The sequence below is a fragment of the Anabrus simplex genome, chromosome 10, assembly GCF_040414725.1.
Source record: "Anabrus simplex isolate iqAnaSimp1 chromosome 10, ASM4041472v1, whole genome shotgun sequence".
Classification (NCBI taxonomy): Eukaryota; Metazoa; Arthropoda; class Insecta; order Orthoptera; family Tettigoniidae; genus Anabrus; species Anabrus simplex.
This window is the reverse complement of record NC_090274.1, coordinates 26,160,327-26,179,817: the sequence shown is the minus strand read 5'-3', so window position 1 is coordinate 26,179,817 and position 19,491 is coordinate 26,160,327. Positions and strand designations below refer to the sequence as shown.

General features: G+C 40.6%; 1 protein-coding gene across 1 annotated transcript in view; it reads right to left on the bottom strand.

Annotated features, from left to right (window-relative positions):
• LOC136882034 (transcriptional coactivator YAP1-A) overlaps positions 1–19,491 on the bottom strand; it is a 419,704-nt gene that overhangs the window by 66,172 nt on the left and 334,041 nt on the right. The window lies entirely within an intron of this gene.

The following is a 19,491-nucleotide window of genomic DNA, read 5'->3' as shown; positions in this document are numbered from 1 at the left end:
CGGTGCTCCATAAGTCAGAGACGGTAAATATGGCACTAAAAAAGTGAAAAATAAATAGTTTCACATAATTTCTCTCGTGAACCTTCCGGCACTCTCTCGCATTTTCTTTCTTCCAGAAAGAAAGCTCTATCAACAATTACAGTATATGTCGAGTCTACTATACGCGAACATATAATCACTTAATATAATAATGTGTGATTTGCCCAATACTGTAATTCAAACTACATAATTGGTCGTCGATTCTTACCTTATTGCAGCGACACCATAAAAAGGATTTGATCATTATTAAAGCTGATTTGCACGTCTCTTCACGTGCTTCGGATTTTCTTTCCATTTCAAGTCAAAATTTTACAATTCTAGGGCCATGACGTATTGGTTACTCATTTCTAACAAAACACAGTATACATTCCACATTTTATACACCTTACAGTGGAATTAGTGTACACCCTAAAGTAAGAATTATATCTGATTTTATTTGATGAAAACACGCTCACTTTTGCTTGGCAACCTCAAGTGGCCTTCGATAGATACCTTTTCCGGGAAATAACCAGATAAGATTAATAATATTGATAATTCAGTAAATTTATTTCAGAGCTAAAATTAAAGATTGATCAGTTTATTTCATTCACTGCAAATTACTTCCTGAAAGGGGAAAAGCCTCCACAGGTCAATAAATCTGCTTGTTTCAATGTATTCTTTTCTTTGTAGGTATACTTTCCTCTTAAATTAGGTGAAAAATAATTATCTCCATTACCTGCTACTGTGTTACGATTGGTGCTCGTTTTTTGTAACTTTCATTTTTAAACAGAATTTTCATCGTAACCGAAAAACTACTGAAGATTTTTTACATGAAATTTTACTTCGTGGAATATTTAAATGAACAACGTGCTTCAGGATCTTATCCTTGACTTATTTTTAAAAATAATTAATATTGCAAAATTAGAGAAATATGCATGCAAGGCAACGATTAATAATAATAATAATAATAATAATAATAATATGGTAAATTTCGCACAATATGCATTTAGTTCTTACAGAAACTTGTCAAAGAGTGTTGTCTTTTGATGCACAGTATCGGATGATATTGATCACAGTACGCTCCGCATAATTTACACGTGCAGTTATCGTCCGGGTCATGGAATTTATCCGTTAGGCATATCCGATGATGGAAACCGTGTACGGCAAATCTTGTCAATACATGATGTACGGTAGGTCATATCTGGCTTGTGTCCATTCCCTATATACCATCGCATCCGTTGAATAAAACTCTTGTCTCTTCTTATTGAATTCCTGCAGTACATCCACGTAGGCTTTGGAAACAGGTCGAGGCGGAGGTCTTCGATGAAAAATTGCTCTCTTGCCAGTACATATGTAAGTTGAGGAAATTGGCTTTGACTTTTTCTATGTCTTCGAAATTTTTCTTCTTTAGGTGTGTCCAGATGGCCACGATTAAGAAAACATATTTTCTGAACGAATATCCTCAGAAATCCGATGGTATATTGTTCATATATATTTTAAAATAATTCCAGAAAAATAAGTTAATCGTGTAAATATTCAATTAATTTACAATGCAACCCCCGTTTAGCTGCAAATGTATGTAAATTTGATCAAACTTGTACACGTAATTAGAAGGCATTTTAAAAATCTAAACTTTGTTTAAAAAAATAAACAGTCATTAATATATGTTAAACAAGAAATTTTTTGTTTAAAGTAGTATTTGTGGTTGTTGTGAATTATCTTTAACAAAATGTATACGGCATGTTTGATCAACTGGTAATCTTGAAGGCTTATTTATACGCATATTCCGCGATTTCCAAAGTCCTAAACAAACGTGCAGTACAATACAGTGATAAGACGACGTACCAGGCGATCGGAAGCATTGTACATGCAACCCGCACTACACATGTCATTGGCTATTTCTATACTTCTCAGGCGTTGACCACCAGGATGCGATCACGAACACCCGTGGCACACACTATTCTCTCTATACGTCACAACAAATAATGAGAAATCAAACGTTTACACCATCTTACTTTCCAATACTCTGCATAAAATTAGAACTAGGTTACTGCATTACTAGGAATTCTTTGAATAACATCTCAGGGGTGGTAGAAAATACGAGTAAAATGGGAAAAGTAGTTTTTCTATGAATTGATTTTTGACTTGATATCTCATCCTAATACACTCCTGTCACGAAAGCATTAGATTTTAAACCCACGTCTTCTTCTTCTTCTTCTTCTTCTTCTTCTTCTTCTTCTTCTTGTTGTGCAGTCTCCTCATCGCTATTTTGTGTTTCCCACACCAGAGTTGGTAGATGTTCGGCGCACGGGATAATCTTCTCCAACAACGTCCACGTTTCCTTTGTGTAGTTGAAGACTTTCCCGGAATAAGGATGTTACCAACAAATCAGTCATTTTGCAGGAGAGAGGAAAATTATTTTCGGAGTCTATTTCATGGTATACACTCTTCTTCTTTTTCTACCGCTTTTCCCACACCTGTGGGGTCGCGGGTGCGAACTGTGTCGCACATGTGAATTTGGCCCTGTTTTACGGCCCTATGCCCTTCCTGACGCCAACCCTACATGAAAGGATGTCACTATTGCGTGTTTCTGTGGTGGTTTGTAGCGCGGTGTGTTGTCTGAATGCGAAGAGGAAAGTGTTGGGGAAAACACAAACACCCAGTCTCCGAGCTAGAAGAATTAATCAAAGGCGATTAAAATCCCCGCCCGGCCGGGAATCGAACCCGGGACCCTCTGAACAGAAGGCCTCAACGCTGACCATTCAGCCAATGAAGCGGACATTTCATGGCATACACTACCTGAACCAATCGCATTTGCAAGTGAACAAATGAGTTCGTCTATTAAAAATAATATTTTATTGTTATAACTTAAGGCTTTTTTAATGTATCAAATAGAAGACATACAATAGAAAATCTGTAAGTATGTATTGCATTTGTATATAACATAAGAGAAATCCTGTACATACACTTGGAACATAAAACATAGCAAATAATGGTGTAATGATACAAATTTCAAGAAAATATTTCCAAATAATCCGGTCACTCCATGTGAGATTTGTGCTGGACAAAACGGAGGCGGGAGATGTCTTTCTCTGGGTACTCCGGTTTTCCCTGCCATCTTTCATTCCAGAAACACTCTCCAATATCATTTCATTTCATCTTTCAGTCAGTGAAAATTGCCCCAGACGAGTGCGACAGGCTTTGGCAGCCGGTACAACTCCTATACTCGCTGCTGCTAGACGGGGCTTCATTCATTCCATTCCTGAACCTGTCGAATGAATGGAAACAAGCTGAGGATTTTCATTTCCAAATATAGATGTGATTTCGTCTATGGCCTTTATTTAAATGATAGCTACCTCTGTGGATCTGTGGTAGAGTGTCGGCCTCCGGATCCCAAGATAGCGGGTTCAAACCCGGCAGAGGTAGTCGGATTTTTGAAGGGCGGAAAAAGGTCCATTCGACACTCCATGTCGTACGATGTCGGCACGTAAAAGATCTCTGGTGACACATTTGGTGTTTACCCGACAAAATTAATTAAATCTCAGCCATAGACGCCCAAGAGAGATCCGGTTTACTCCGTCTGCCATCTACTGGGTCTAGAGTAAAATGGAACGTCCAAATTGACGAGCAGGCAGCCAGATGGCGTCAAATCGAAATGTCTGCACACGGTAGCTGAGGCCATACGATTATTATTATTATTATTATTATTATTATTATTATTATTATTATTATTATTATTATTATTATTATTATTTAAATGATCTATTATACCTGATAATAAACCAAAAAGTACTGTCCTCCACCATCTTGACTGATGTTCCATCCTTACACCACGGAGGACAAAGTTCTGTAACCAGCTTGAAGTTCAAAAAGATGACACCATAGCACAGAGGCGTGATGGTACAGCTTATTTCCACTGAAACTTCACTGTTTGGAGTGCAGTCGAACGAAGTCAGATGACGCAGGAAATATGAGATTAGGAAATGAAGTACATGAATACTGTTACTTGGGTAGTAAAATAATTAACGATGACAGACGTAACATACAGACTAGCACATAGAGAAATCTGCTCATTTCAAACATTGATAGAGTCTATAAATTAGGAAGAGGTTTTTGAATACTTTCGTCTGGAGTGTGACCACTGTACGGAAGTGAAACGTGGGTAATAACGAGCTCAGAAAATGAGAAGAAACTTTTGAAATGTAATGTGAAATAAGAATGAAGAAGGTGTGATCTAACAGAGAGATCATGCATCAAGTTGGTGAGAGAAGAACAGAAGAAGCGACAGAATGATACGACACATGTAAGAGACGTCCAGGATGTGTTCAGTTAGTTTTAGAGGGGAGTGTAGGAAGTAAGACCGGCAGGAGTGGACCAAGGTATGAATATGACTTAATAATAATAATAATAATAATAATAATAATAATAATAATAATAATAATAATAATAATAATAATAATTTCGAAGGCTATTTATAGCCGGGTGCAGCCCTTGTAAGGCAGACCCTCCAATGAGGGCGGGCGGCATCTGCCATGTGTAGGTAACTGCGTTTTATGTGTGGTGTGTGAGTTGCAGGGATGTTGGGGACAGCACAAACACCCAGCCCCCGGGCCACTGGAATTAAGCAGTGAAGGTTAAAATCCCCGACCCGGCCGGGAATCGAAAACCCGGGACCCTCTGAACCGAAGGCCAGTACGATGACCATTCAGCCAACGAGTCTGACATGACTTGATTAATATCGAGTGCCCCCCTGGGGGAATCTGGGGCGACCTGGGTGTCAGATCATGTGGAAGTGAGAAGGTAAAACCCAATGTCAACACATAGCCTACTCCTGTCGCTTAACATCAAGGTTTAACGTTTCCATCCGACGGACCAATCACCATGAACAGCGTCATACGCCCTCACTCCACATACACACTGCAGAGAAGTCTGGGGCTTTTGACAAGCAATCGAGTGATTATAAATTGTATACCACCACCCCCACCCTGCAGACCAACATTCTAACGGCTAATTGTTATAAATATGACAAGCAGGTTAGAGTAGATGCAGGATGTAGTAATGTAGAAATGAAAAGGTTAGTACAGGATAGGGTTGCATGGAGAGCTGCATCAAAACAGTCATGATCCAAACAACAACCATGTTGGTATCCAGAGCTCGAATTTCGACGACTTGAGATGATGACATTTTGACTAGATACTAGGAAGACCAAAGTAAGATCCTGGCGAGAGGCTAATGAGGCCCGACCAAGAGAACAGGTAGGTCCAGGTGAACGGCCTCGGCCTCGCTCCTCTACGCAACATAACGGTGCAGCCGCCGCATTGCTCAACTCTCCACTCCTCATCTCCTGGGAAAATTCCTTCCAACATGGGAGACACCATTTTCCATCTTACCACTCTCTTTCCCAGCCATTTATGCATTTTCCTTTCCGTTTGTATTTCTTCTCTCACTTCTTTCTTCAGTGGTTTACTTCCAAATATTTGTTTTAACTCGCTTACCTTCCTACGTTTCTCACTTCCCATACGGATGACCCGATTGCTTTCTCGATTCTGTCACAACTTAAGGGAGCCACGAAGTTTTCCAAACAGAGAAATGAACATCTTAGTACTAACATAACTCGTTTTTCAAAGCTTTATCATAAATTTCGATTACTTCTTTTCAGTAATAATTATCAAAATCTGGTTTTAATTTCTCCAGTTTCATTCTCTATAATTCTAACAAATGAAAAGTTTAGTAAAACACCAAAATGTTGTGATATTTTTGGTACAATTTCTGAGAAAATGTTTTAAAATATGGGCAATACTTACTTCAGCCTGTTAACTTAATCAACCTTCTAATTGAAATAGACTGAAGTAGAGAAAATATCACATGCATCTACATTTCGGACAGTTTCTACATAGAAAATATCTTGCAATCTATTGGAACTATCCACATGATTCTTACTTATCATCATGTATTACTACCTCTAAAATAGTGTCTTACAGTTACTGGAATAAATTATTATTATTATTATTATTATTATTATTATTATTATTATTATTATTTTCATCATCATGTATTACTACCTCTAAAATAGTGTCTTACAGTTACTGGAATAAATTATTATTATTATTATTATTATTATTATTATTATTATTATTATTATTATTATTATTATTATTATTATTATTTTCCTTAAATTATACACGTACAATTTAGGGGTGGTAGATGGAGAAAGGGCAAGCCCCACATACACGGAAGTGCCTCTATCTCCACATGTGTACATAAACTCTACTGAATATTTACATATAAACTTATGTAGACAATTTTAAATTTACATATTTACACTCCAAACACCCTACCCTTAGAATAATAATTATCTTGATTTATCCTGAATATATTAGAGTAAGAAGACCCAGCCATGCATTATGTATTTATTTTATACCTTTTTATGAGGCGAACTTAGCGCTCACGGCCCTCTCTTACACTTAACTACAACATACAGTAATAGTGGCATAATTTGGAAAGCAACACTGTGTACTGTATCTAGAAACTACCTAAATTAATGGAATAAAATAGTATTATAATAGTTATTTTGTTAATGATTAATATTATCTATCTTCTTCACCTAACAATGGCTCTAAATCAAACTTTCACTCATTCACTCTTACATTCATGCAAGCTGAAGAGAAATACCTACGTTTACGAAAATACAGTGCTGAATAAAATGCATTTAGAGATCAAACTTGGTTTATTGAAACTTAACGTGCAGTTTTTTTTTTGCATTGTTAAGAACTAAGTATGAATATAATTATATACACCATTTGGCTCAATAAACTTAGCAGTGTATATTGCAAGGTACACCAACCTGAAATGACAAAACTGAACAGAGAAGTCTCATACAGGTGCTTTCGTTTCCTACTTCAACTCAAGGAGAATTACAACTCCTATGGAACGGAGTGTCGCCCACCGGATCCCAAGATCTCAAATTCAAATTAAGCTTAGGTAGCCGGTTTTTTCAAAGACTAAAAAAATGTCCATTTGACACTCAATGCCGCACCATTTTGTCACGTAGAGGATCTTTAATACCCCAAGATAAAAGGTCCTGTCAGTTTTAATTACTGTAATAATAATAATAATAATAATAATAATAATAATAATAATAATGTTTATTTGTTTTACGTCCCACTAACTAGTCTTTTACGGTTTTCGGAGACGCCGAGGTGCCGGAATTTAGTCCCGCAGGAGTTCTTTTACGTGCCAGTAAATCTACCGACACGAGGCTGACGTATTTGAGCACCTTAAAATACCACCGGACTGAGCCAGTATCGAACCTGCCAAGTTGGGGCCAGAAGGCTTTAATTACTGTGTTGATGGGGTGATAATGCCTCGAGGGAAACATAAGGAATCATCTTCATTGGCGTAATCATATTAACGAGGTTGTTAAGAAAGGTTACACATCTTTTCACATGGTTATGAGGGTATTTAGGGGTTGCAGTAAGGATGTAAAGGAGAGGGCATATAAGTCTCTGGTAAGACCGCAGTTAGAATATGGCTCGAGTGTGTGGGAACCTCACCAGCATTACTTGATACGAAAAATGGAGAAAATTCAAAGGAAAGCAGTACGGTTTGTTCTGGATGATTTCCGACACAAAGGAGTAGTGTTTCTTTGTGCTGGAAAGACTTGATGAGAAAGAGACGAGATGCTCGACTATTTTCGAGCTGTCAGTGGAGAGATGGTTTGGAATGGCATTAGTAGAGGAATACGTTTGAGCAGAGCTTTTAAACGTAGGAAAGATCAAAATGTGAAGTTAAAATTGGAATTCAAGAGGACAAATTGGGTCAAATATTATTCATTTATAAGAAGAGGAATTTGGGATTGGAATAATTTTTTAAGGGAAATGCTCAATAAATTTCCAAGTTCTATGAAAATGTTTAAGAAAAAACTAGGTAAACAACTGATACGGAATCTGCAGATCGTTGATTGATTGATTGATTGATTGATTGATTGATCTTTGGTGACACATTCGAAGTTTTCGCAACAATATTAATTAGAATTAATTAGAACCGAGCCATATATCCCCCAATGGAGTTCTGATTTTTCTGCCACCTGGTAGAGTCAAACTGAACGTCGAAATGGGCATTTATTATTCTCATCCCTTAAAGTGTTCATCTCGCCATTGGTGGTGCTCATGCATCGTTATCAGTAGAGCCCGGATTTTTATACATTAATAGGTTAGATTGCAAACTTACTGAAGCGAGTAGCAAGTATAGTCTACCTTCACAACGATTATGCTATGGGGCTTGCATGAACATTAGCGGTACGGCCCATCAGAACCCTTATAATTTATGTTACTCTTGCTACGTTATGGAAGTGCGGGTGGCCGACACTTCCTGCTAACCGAATTCGTTTTCAATCTAACCTGTTACTGCATAAAAATCCGGGCTTTATTTATCAGAGTCAGTCGTGAAGTGCTTTCATACGGCTCCGTATCTCTCTGCTTTCCCAGTAGATTTGGCACCGAATTCAATTCTTGCCTACGGTTTCAGGAGGAGTCAAGAGTGTATGACGTGGCTTTGTGTCACTTCGGTGGACATAATATAGGACATGGGACGTACGACGATGAGAAAAATGTCCCGAAACCATCAATGTGCCTGGAACACTTGACGAAACTCTCTGCAGTCTTAGCAACTGCGTAATGATTACCAGATGATTTAACACTCCGAAAGAAAAGGGACTGTCTTTCGAAGTAGCCTAGACCAATGGTATTCAAACGTTCTGGTTGGCGTAGCCCTAACATCCAATTGTTTTATCCTCGTATCCCCAAATCACGAGTGTATTGCGATTCTACCTGATATAACAAATGATAGTTCCTAGATGTAAAGTAATATTAACTATAATCTTCTTCTTTTTCTTCTTATCGCGCTTGCTCAGGGTCCCAGCACGCACTGAAGCATGAAACAATTGTGGTCAGAGATTGTCAACTGAAAATTCCATCCATGCGACACCAGGAATCAACCCACGTTCTTCGGGATGACAGGCAAGCAGCTAAGCTGCTACACCACCCTGTTCCCCAATAATAACAATAATAATAATAATAATCGTATGGCCTCAGCTACCGTGTGCAGACATTTCGATTTGACGCCAGCTGGCTGTCTGCTCGTCAATTTCGACGTTCCGTTTTACTCTAGGTCCGCTAGATGGCAGACAGAGTAAACCGAACCTCTCTTGGGCGTCTATGGCTGAGATTTAATTAATTTTGTCGGGTAAATACCAAATGTATCACCAGAGATCTTTTACATGCCGACATCGTACGACATGGAGTGTCGAATGGACTTTTTTTCGCCCTTCAAAAATCCGACTACCTCTGCCGGGTTTGAACCCGCTATCTTGGGATTCGGAGGCCGACACTCTACCACGGATCCACAGAGGAAGCTGAGCAAAGGAAACCTCGTAACTCCTTCAGAGTAAAGTTTACAGAAGAAGTGTAAAACTGAGCGATCATCAACGTCCGGGGAACTGTTACCCCTTGAGACGACCCCGCCTCACTTTGAATACCGCTGGTCTAGATGACAGGTAGCGCTTGTATCTTTGGTGGCAAAGTCGTCTCGTTCACTGGACCCTCAGTCGGTATCAAACTGAGTGGAAGGTCTTTGAAATAAGGTCACACTCATCCTTCAACCTTACAGGGACACCCTCTGAATGACACAGGTGGACTTCTTCCAAACAAGAGTGGCTGCCAAATATCTTTAGTCCTCTACAATGACTAAAGTGTATCCTAGTATCTAAAGCAGAAAGGACGTGTTTTAGTTCTCTTTAGTGCACTTGGGTTTCAGCGTTACTGCGTCTAACTCTATTATGGATGGGGTTGCCATAGCACTAACGTAAGAATTGAGGACATTGTGATGCGACAAGTCTAAACATGTCTTTTCATACCTACAATTGCAGAAACAAAATAATTAATGACATATTTGCGGATAGCACACAACCAGTTTGTACAGTTACACATTTCCATTACTCTTTGTCAATAAAACATCTTTTGTCACAAGGTAATCATGAAATGCAACACGTCATGTCTTCAAAATTGGACTGTGACATTAAAACAGATTTAACAGAAGTCACTTATTTACTTATCGAACTCATCAACAAGCACAAAGAAGAAGAAAATAAGCTTCAAGAGTGACTACGGGCAAAGCAAAGTATAAACGCAATGTTAGCGTTATATCGATTTAGAATCATTCATACAGAAACGAGGAATCAAGCCTCTTGACACTTTGTTGGTGATTTTCCCTCTGATAGTAAACATTCAAGACATTAGCAAGAAATTAGCAATTCAGGCAGAACATCATCTTTTCCAAAACTAAAATTCAGGACAATCCTGTTTTGTTTTTTGTTTTTCATTTTTCCAGGACGTATGGTGACTCTAATCATGGACTGTCTGAAAACAAAATATGTAGTCAAGCAACAACTTGCTACTAGAAGCAAAGGGATCAAGATTCTTGGGACTTTGGCAGAAGATCACAAAATTAATGCTCACTGTGATAAAAAGATCCTCCGCTGCTCTTTACCGGAGAGTTGATTGATTGATTGATTAATTAAATTAATTAATGTATGATTAGAAATTGCGTATATGATCACCTCTCCTATTCTGCCGGGCAATATTCTGATAGTGAAATACTTTTCGAACCAGCAAACCACGGTGTCGGACCTTGGAAGACTCGACTCGACCCGACCGGGCAAGCTATCAGAGAGTGTTAATAAGCAACCCTCTAATTGAGTTTGGTAGTTACTTCAATGAAAACATTAAAAAATACTCGCAAAATGATGTGTTCTGAGACGAGCTTTATTTAGTTTAATTTATTTCCCCTGATAGTAAACATTCAGGAGCCTCCGTGCCTCAGTCGGCAGTGCGCCGGCCTCTAACCTCTAGATTCCGTGGTTCAAATGTGCATGTGAGATTTGTGCTGGACAAAGTGGAGGCGGGGTAGGTTTTTCTTCTGGTACTCCGGTTTTCCCTGTCATCTTTTATTCCAGCAGCACTCTCCAATATAATTTCATATCATCCGTCAGTCATTAATCATTGCTCCACAGGAGAGCGACAGGTTTCGGCAGCCGGCACAATTTCTATCCTCGCCGCCAGGAGGGGGCTTCATTCGTTCCATTCCTGACCCGGTCGAATGAATAGAAACAGGCTGTAGATTTTCAATGAAGATTCAGGATATTTGTAAGAAATTAAGGCACGTTAACATTTTTTGAAGCCAAAATTCAGGACAGTTCCGCTTTTTTCAGGACGTATGGCAACAACCATGGACTGTCTGAAAACAAACACACAATGAAGGCTTTTGACGCTCTTAAGGGACAAAAGCAAGTGTTCCGATGGGGATCCAATGGACGTACTTTCTCGTGAGCCGTCGTATTCCACGGGCAAACAGGATACGGAAGACGAAAAGCTTCCACTTACGCCTGGGAAGAGGGAAAGTAATAATGATTTTGATTTTCATGTCACATTCCTGGGAAGCACGTGTGTCTCCTGCATCAGGCTGTCGTGCAGTGGACGGTGAGTACCAATGAGGCTGGCGTACTCAGAACAGCGAGTCCTTCCCTGAAGACGACAGGGCAGTGTCCGCATACACAACACCGGGTCACGACTCTTTTTAACTGCGTTCCTCTACACCGTGACGAGATTTTGCCATTCAAATCACGCTTTTTGTCCACCATCCTACGGCGTGGATACTACCAGCTTTTAATTACTCCGCTACAGCATTTTCTTTTCCACAATCAGTGCCCTAAAACTGTGTTTCTCAAACACTTGTCTAGAGAATTAAAATTAGAACAGAATGGAATACTCCCATCCCCTTCTGGAACCGAGGAGAGAGTAATCTTCTTTATGGCCATACAAAGAGCTCGTTTTGAACTTGTTCGTTAGCCTGATGGTTTTCGTCATTTTTTTTCTCAACTTGCTTTACGTCGCACCGACACAGATAGATCTTATGGCCATGATGGGATGGGAAGCAGGCGGCCGTAGCCTTAACTAAGATACAGCCCGAGCATTTGCCTGGTGTGAATATGGTAAACCATGGAAAACCATCTTCAGGGCTGCCGACAGTGGAGTTCGAACTCACTATCTCCCGAATGCAAGCTCACAGCTACATGGTGCAATCTGCGCATCCATTTTCTCGGTATTATTATTATTATTATTATTATTATTATTATTATTATTATTATTATTATTATTATAAAGAGTTTTCTGAAGGATTAGACATTCTAGAGTCTGTTGTTGATATAAGCCTTCAAATAATTTCATCAAAATAATCGTGTATATATTTAATTACTTCTAGTGCAAATTATACGGTATTTAGATGCAAAAAATACAAATTTGTACATATAATTACTGGGTTTCTAAAAATCTGAATATTACTTCGCAATTATTTTTTTACGAGTTGCTTTACGTCGCACCGACACAGATAGGTCTTATGGCAACGACGGGACAGGAAAGGCCTAGGAGTGCGAAGGAAGTGGCCGTGGCCATAACTCCCAAACTATTAATTAAGTAGCGCATTGTTCGTTCTCGAGGTGTTCCCCGTTAATCTTCTAGAGCACATGAGAAGCGTATTTAAGACACGCTATAGACGTGAAAGCTACGCCATTTACGTGCAAGCCTCGAAAGGTCCTTGGAGGAGTCGAAAATCGAGGTTTCCACTATCCCCGCCTTTCAACTAGAGGAATTAACCAAGGAATCAAACCTGGGGCTCTATGAACCGCTGACCATTCAGGTCCTGAAGTGAAAATTTAGTCTGTAAATGTTTCAAACTTCCTGGCGAGAAATCGAACCCACATCCCAACCGAGCATCGGGAAGGCAGTCCCTATACCAAGTCGGAGCTGCCTCCGAAATGTAAGTCGGGAAAAACTATGCAAATTTCAAAATAAATAAAATATATAAATATAAATTTTCCCTAACTAAAAAAACCCCACTGAGAGCCCTGGAAGTGCAAGAACGGAAATTCCTGAGAAGAATAATAGGCCCAAGGATCCTACCAGATGGAAGGCGATGGTACAAACCCAAAACGTGAGCTCTACCAGCATCAAGAAAACCTCATAGATGCCATCAGGAGAAAACGTCTGACTTTCTATGGACACCTGTACAGAATGGATCCTAATGGATTATCCCATAAGATCTTCAAGGTTGCTAACAAAGGCAAAGCTACTGGATTCCCCTGGACCAAACAAGTGGACAAAGATCTTGCAGAGGTTAATATTAATCAAGCCTCCATTACTGACAGAAATGCATACCGTTTAATGGTCAAAACTAACACCTTTCCTAACATCCCTTACATCAGCTAGCCACAAAGGAGCCGGGAATTGGTCAGAGGAGCGCAGGAAAGAATTCAGCGAGAAAATGAAGGAAAAGTGGGCCAACAGGAAGGCTCAAGAGGCCACTAAGAACACAATCCAGTACGCCAAAAGGGGCAGACGACGACAAAAACACAGCTAGAACACAAGCACCGTGGTCCACAGATGGCCTAAACGCAAAGAAAGAATATATATATAAATTTTAATGCACTGTAAATTGTAGTATTGAGGCATCTAAACTATTTAAGGTAGGTGTGAATTTGTATATGACAACGGCGCCCATGCCCGGAGACAAAAGGGGGGACGCCAGCCCCCCAGCTCTTCGTGAAAGGAAAAAATCTAATGTAGTCAGGTATTTTTCCTTCAAGAAAATGACTTAAAAGTCGTTATTATGTAGAAGTGGTAGGGGATATCGTGGGTGGTATTCTATCGTGGAATACAAGTCGCCATTCATCTTCCTAAATATTTAAAATACTCTATACCCCCAGGTCTAGCCCCCCCCCTCCCCCCTACAAACTATCCTATGGGCGCCCATGGTATATGATGATGGATTTAGAATGTTAAAGTAATAGTATTCCTTGTAATATTTTCCTTCCAAGGAATTGCTTGTTGTACTCTTGTTCTAGTACTTATTTGTTGCTTTTGTTGTTTTAACTTTTACTTTATTATCACACTACTGTACTGTAAGTCATCATTGACACCGGGATATTTCCCAATTGCGATGCATTTGATGATGATGATAAACCAAACAAACCCCATGGCAATGCAGCCTACCAAACGACCGCTGCTCCGCCCGAAGGCCTGTAGATTACCAGGTGACGTGTGGTCAGCACGACGAATCCTCTCGGCCGTTATTCTTGGCTTTCTAGACCGGGGCCGCTATCTCACCGTCAGATATCTCCTCAATTCTAATCACGTAGGCTGAGTGGACCTCGAACCAGCCCTCAGGTCCAGGTAAAAATCCCTGACCTGGCCGGGAATCGAACCCAACGCCTCCGGGTAAGAAGCAGGCACGCTACCCCTACACCACGAGGCCGGCGATGATAATAATAATAATAATAATAATAATAATAATAATAATAATAATAATAATAATACAATCCATACTGAGATCCGAAATCCGACATAAACCTCGAGTACTCCAACAATCTGAAGATCTTCTCTTGAGTACGCTAAGAGGAAAGGTTTACTCTGTCGAAAACGAAACGGATACGGCACCCGCCCACAGCCTGGTTCAGAGGAGCTGACGAAGTTCTGAGTTAGCATGAACAGTATCGAGTTGCAGCGTTAGGTGCTTCTTACGAAGCAGCTCACAGAAAGCGCTACCAATCCAATGAGCAAAACTCTTCCATCGTAATAGATCTGATCGTGTGTTAAAAACCGCTTCAAATGCGTTTATGAGAGAAAAAAATTTCATTTCCTCGTCAGCTGAAGCCACGATTCTTATTGACGATGTTGGGCGAAACCACCAAACTTTCTCTCTACCTGAGATTCCAGTATTGGCACTTATCCACACCGTAAGTTAATTAATTAATTCATTCATTCATTAATTAATTAATACAAATCAATGGCGGTTGGCACATAAGGTTACAAGTTCACGTGCCCTCTCAATAAACGTTAATCTTCTAATTTTTACTTCCCAGTAGAGTACATTATAAACACGATGATACAGGCTTTAAGCTCAAAAGGAAGGAGAATATTACTAAATCTGGCTTCAGGATAGAGCGTAAAATCGTATACATATCAACTCCTGGTCACAACCCCCATGTGACCGTAGAGCTGATTGCCGCTGCCTATCACTCGGGAAAGTAGCAAGACTGTTGTCAAACAGATATAAAACGTTCGCATGAAGTAGGAAATGCTCGTGTAAAGGGGTATATAGTAGAGAATTTCAAACTGGGAAGCCGGTCAAGAACTTAAAAGACACTCTATTCTGCGTAGAAACTATGGAAGAACGAAATGCCCAGAGGTACGCTTTCACAAAGAAGGAATCTCAAACCTCCCTGGGGAGAAACTGTACTAGTATCAATGATGTAACAATAGGTTTTCGCAAATTGTTGATCTCGAAAGACACACTCACTCGGAGGTGAGACAACACAAGTGTAGTCCGACTAGTTGGCTGAACGGTCAGCGTACTGGCCTTCGGTTCAGGGGGTCCCGGGTTCGATTCCCGGCAGGATCGGGAATTTTGGTTAATATCCCTGGCACGGGGGTTGGGTGTATGTGTTGTCTTCATCATCATTTCATCCTCATCACGACGCGCAGGTTGCCTACGGGAGTCAAATCAAAAGACCTGCACCTGGAAAGCCGAACTCGTCCTGGGATTTCTCGGCACCAAAAGTCATACGCCATTTCATTACTGGGTTCCATGATTCAAATCCTGTTCACGTCATGTGAGATTTGTGCTGAACAAAACCGAGGCAGGAGAGATTTATCTCCGGGTATTCCGGTTTTTCTTGTCACCTTTAATTCCAACAACACTTCCCAATATCATTTCATCTGTCGGTCATTAATTATTGCCCCAGAGGAGATCGACAGGCTTCGGCAGTCGGCACAATTCTTATCCTCGCCGATAGGAAACAGGCTGTGCTTTTTTTTTTAATTAGACAAACTAAAGACTTTGTGAAGTATGGTTTATCATTACTACGTGAAACTTTTGTGTTTTCACCTCAAGATTTCCTTTCCCACCTTCCTGTGATACGTATTGCTGTTTTCTTTCGTATCGACATTAAGGCGTGGCCTCCAAAGACGCCTGGCCTCGTACAGGCGACCTGCGCATCTATGAGGATGGATCCCAACCTATGACGAACTCTACTGATGAAGACGGCACACACACCCAGCCCTCGAGTCATCGGAACTAACCAATTAAGGTTAAAATCCCGGACGCGGCGGGAAATCGAACCATATACCCGCTGGACAAAAAGCCAGCACGCTAACCATTTAACCATGCAGCCGGACATCGATCATACTATCCACGGAGGTATAGAGAATATCATTTGAACCTAAACCAAATCAAGCAAAGTAATAAAACGTTTCTTTTCTTCTTCTTTTCCTACCGCTTTTTCCCACACCTGTGGGGTCGCGGGTGCGATCTGTGTCGCACATGTGGATTTGGCCCTGTTTTACGGCTGGATGCCCTTCCTGACGCCAACCCTTTATGGAGGGATGTAATCACTATTGCGTGTTTCTGTGGTGGTTGGTAGTGTAGTGTGTTGTGTGAATATGAAGAGGAGAGTGTTGGGACGGACACAAACACCCAGTCCCCGAGCCAGAAGAATTAATCCGAAGCGATTAAAATCCCCGACCCGGCCGGGAATCGAACCCGGGACTCTCTGAACCGAAGCTCAGTATGCTGACCATTCAGCCAACGAGTCGGACGCAAAGTAATAAAACGTTCGTTTTAGAAATTTTGACCATCATCAAATGCAGAAAAATTGCATAAAACATAACTGCGAAAGGCAAAACTGAAGAGCGGAGAGGAGTAAGCAACAACTGATAGGGAATCTGCCATCTGGATGAGAGCGTTAAGTACAGATCAATGGTGATTGATTGATTGATTGATTGATTGATTGATTGATTGATTCAAGTAGATGGCGAACATCAAGTTTTACGAATATTCAAGATTCGACGAGGACAAAAAGCATTGAGGAACTATAAGTATCGTGTTACTGGAGATCAAAGAACACTTTCCATAGCGATTGCCTACCTCCAGGAGACTGGGCACGGTACGTAGCAGATAACTAATTCTTCTGAAATTCTATTTAACTCGCACCGTAATAACTTTGATGGTGGTGGTGAGAAATACGCAGGAATCTCCCACTGAGAGTGAGGCGGTCATGAGATCTGTAGCGAGGATAGTAATGTCAGTCAGTCAGACGGAGATGTTACATAAAAACTGATAATACTGTGACCTTTGAGACAGTGAAAGTTCGCTTCATGACTCGTTTCGTTTCGTTCCCAGCAGAAGATCACGGAGTCTGTGCCCTGAACCGTAACGATCCATCCACCACACAACTACTTTCAATAGGTTAGTGGCCTTTCCCACCTGTGGGATCAACAAGACGTCAAATGACCTATCTAACAGTCTCATACAGGTCCTCCCCCATTGCAGCAACTGCCATATCCTTACGACACTCCGAGATAAAAGGAAGTATTCCTAACGGGGCCCCCAAAACAGCCAAAAAACCGAACAAGCCATTTTAATGCTAAAATCAAATAGCCCAATCTTTCCAAAACATTATATAGGCTGCCTTTTTAAATGAAAATAAGGTTTATCCAAATTATTTTGTAAAAAATGTCTTAAATGCCCTCAAAATGAAGCCACAAAAATTCTGTTAACCAAGTCTTATCATTTTTCTGCTTCCTCAATCTCATTTTTACGATGTCAAGTTGCTACCTGTAGTATTTACACGGAAATCCGTTATATTTCTATATTCTTTTTTAGGCTTTCCACTTCAAATTATGACAAATAATTATTGTTATTTTTTCTAGGCTAAATTTACCCCATTATGTCTACTCACTTAGTCGCCGTTTCGGGGGATAAGGCGAGATAAATTATTGTTATGGCATGTTTCTAGGGCCGGTTGTCCTTCGACCTTCCTAAGCTTCACAAACAAGTTCCAAACCGGAAAATAAAACACTGGTACGCGTGGAGCGTTTTGGAAAATACTTTCTTTTTAGAACAAAGCCGTAATTTCGAAACTAAATACTCAATTTCAACCTGTGTGTATTTTATTCCTAATTTATACTCGCTAAATTTGGTGTAAATCTAACTATAATTACCACAGCAAACGGCTTGTGCGATTTATGACCTAACAAGAGAACTCCACGCTTCTAACAGATAGCTGACGATATTTTTAATAATTTTCAAGTAATCTATTATCCACTTGACGCGACATTTTTCGCACTTCCCGAATATTCTGTATTTGATTTCCCGGCCACTCCATATGAGATTTGTGCTGGACAAAGCGGAGACGGGACAGGTTTTCCCTGTCATCTTTCATCGAGCAACACTTCCCAATATCATTTCATCTAATCATTGCCCCAAAGGAGTGCGAGAGATTTCGACAGCCAGCACATTTCCTATCCTCGCCGCTGGATGGGGGCTTCATTCATTCCATTCCATTCCATTCCTGATCCTGTCCCATGGCTCGAAACAGGCTCAGGATTTTCATTTCTCTATTTGATTATTTTTTCTAAAACCCGCTGAGACGAATTAAACTATTCCTTACATGACGCGTTACAAGGCCGCGCGACACGGCGATTTAGTACCTCAACATGGCGGCGCTATTGTATCATTCGTTGACGTCACACTTGTGGCTGGCTACATTAGTGCTTCTTCTTTACCCACAATGAGTGAACAGTATCGTCACATGTGTTTACCAGAAATTATTTCTCGATTTTAAAACTTGCGTGTTTTCATATCACTGTCCGGCCCAAGAACAGTAAATCAGAAATCATAGGCACAAAGACTGCTGCAAGAGCGGTGAGTGAAGGACAGGCTGGTTTAGTCTATTGTGTGAAAGCAAGTAAGTGAGCACAGAAACAAGCACATGAATGGATGTTTGGAATTGATCTACGGAACCATTATTAATTAACAAATAATAAAAACACCATGGCACTACAGCCCTTGAAGGACCTAGGCCTACCAAGCGACCGCTGCTCAGCCAGAAGGCCTGCAGATTACGAGGTGTCGTGTGTCCAGCACGACGGATCCTGTCGAGCGTTATTCTTAGCTTTCTAGACCGGGGCCGCTATCTCACCGTCAGACAGCTCCTCAATTCTAATCACGTAGACTGAGTGGACCTCGAACCAGCCCTCAGGTCCAGGTAAAAATCCCTGACCTGGCCGGGAATCGAACCCGGGGCCTCCGGGTAAGAGACAGGCACGCTACCCCTACACCACGCTAATAATAATAATAATAATTTCTTTCTTTCTTGCGAACCGACCAAACTTAGGACCACGCCAATACCACTTCACTGCCTTCTAATCATCCCTTCTTCCTTCCCCTTTCTCCACAGTGCCTTCATTCTTTCAGAATGTTGCGCTCTTCTCTCTTCAGTCCATCTTCCCCCTCTGCGCTCTTTCTTATCTTCCACAAGAACTTTTATGTTGGAAAGTCTTTTCCTGAATTGGTCTCTATCAC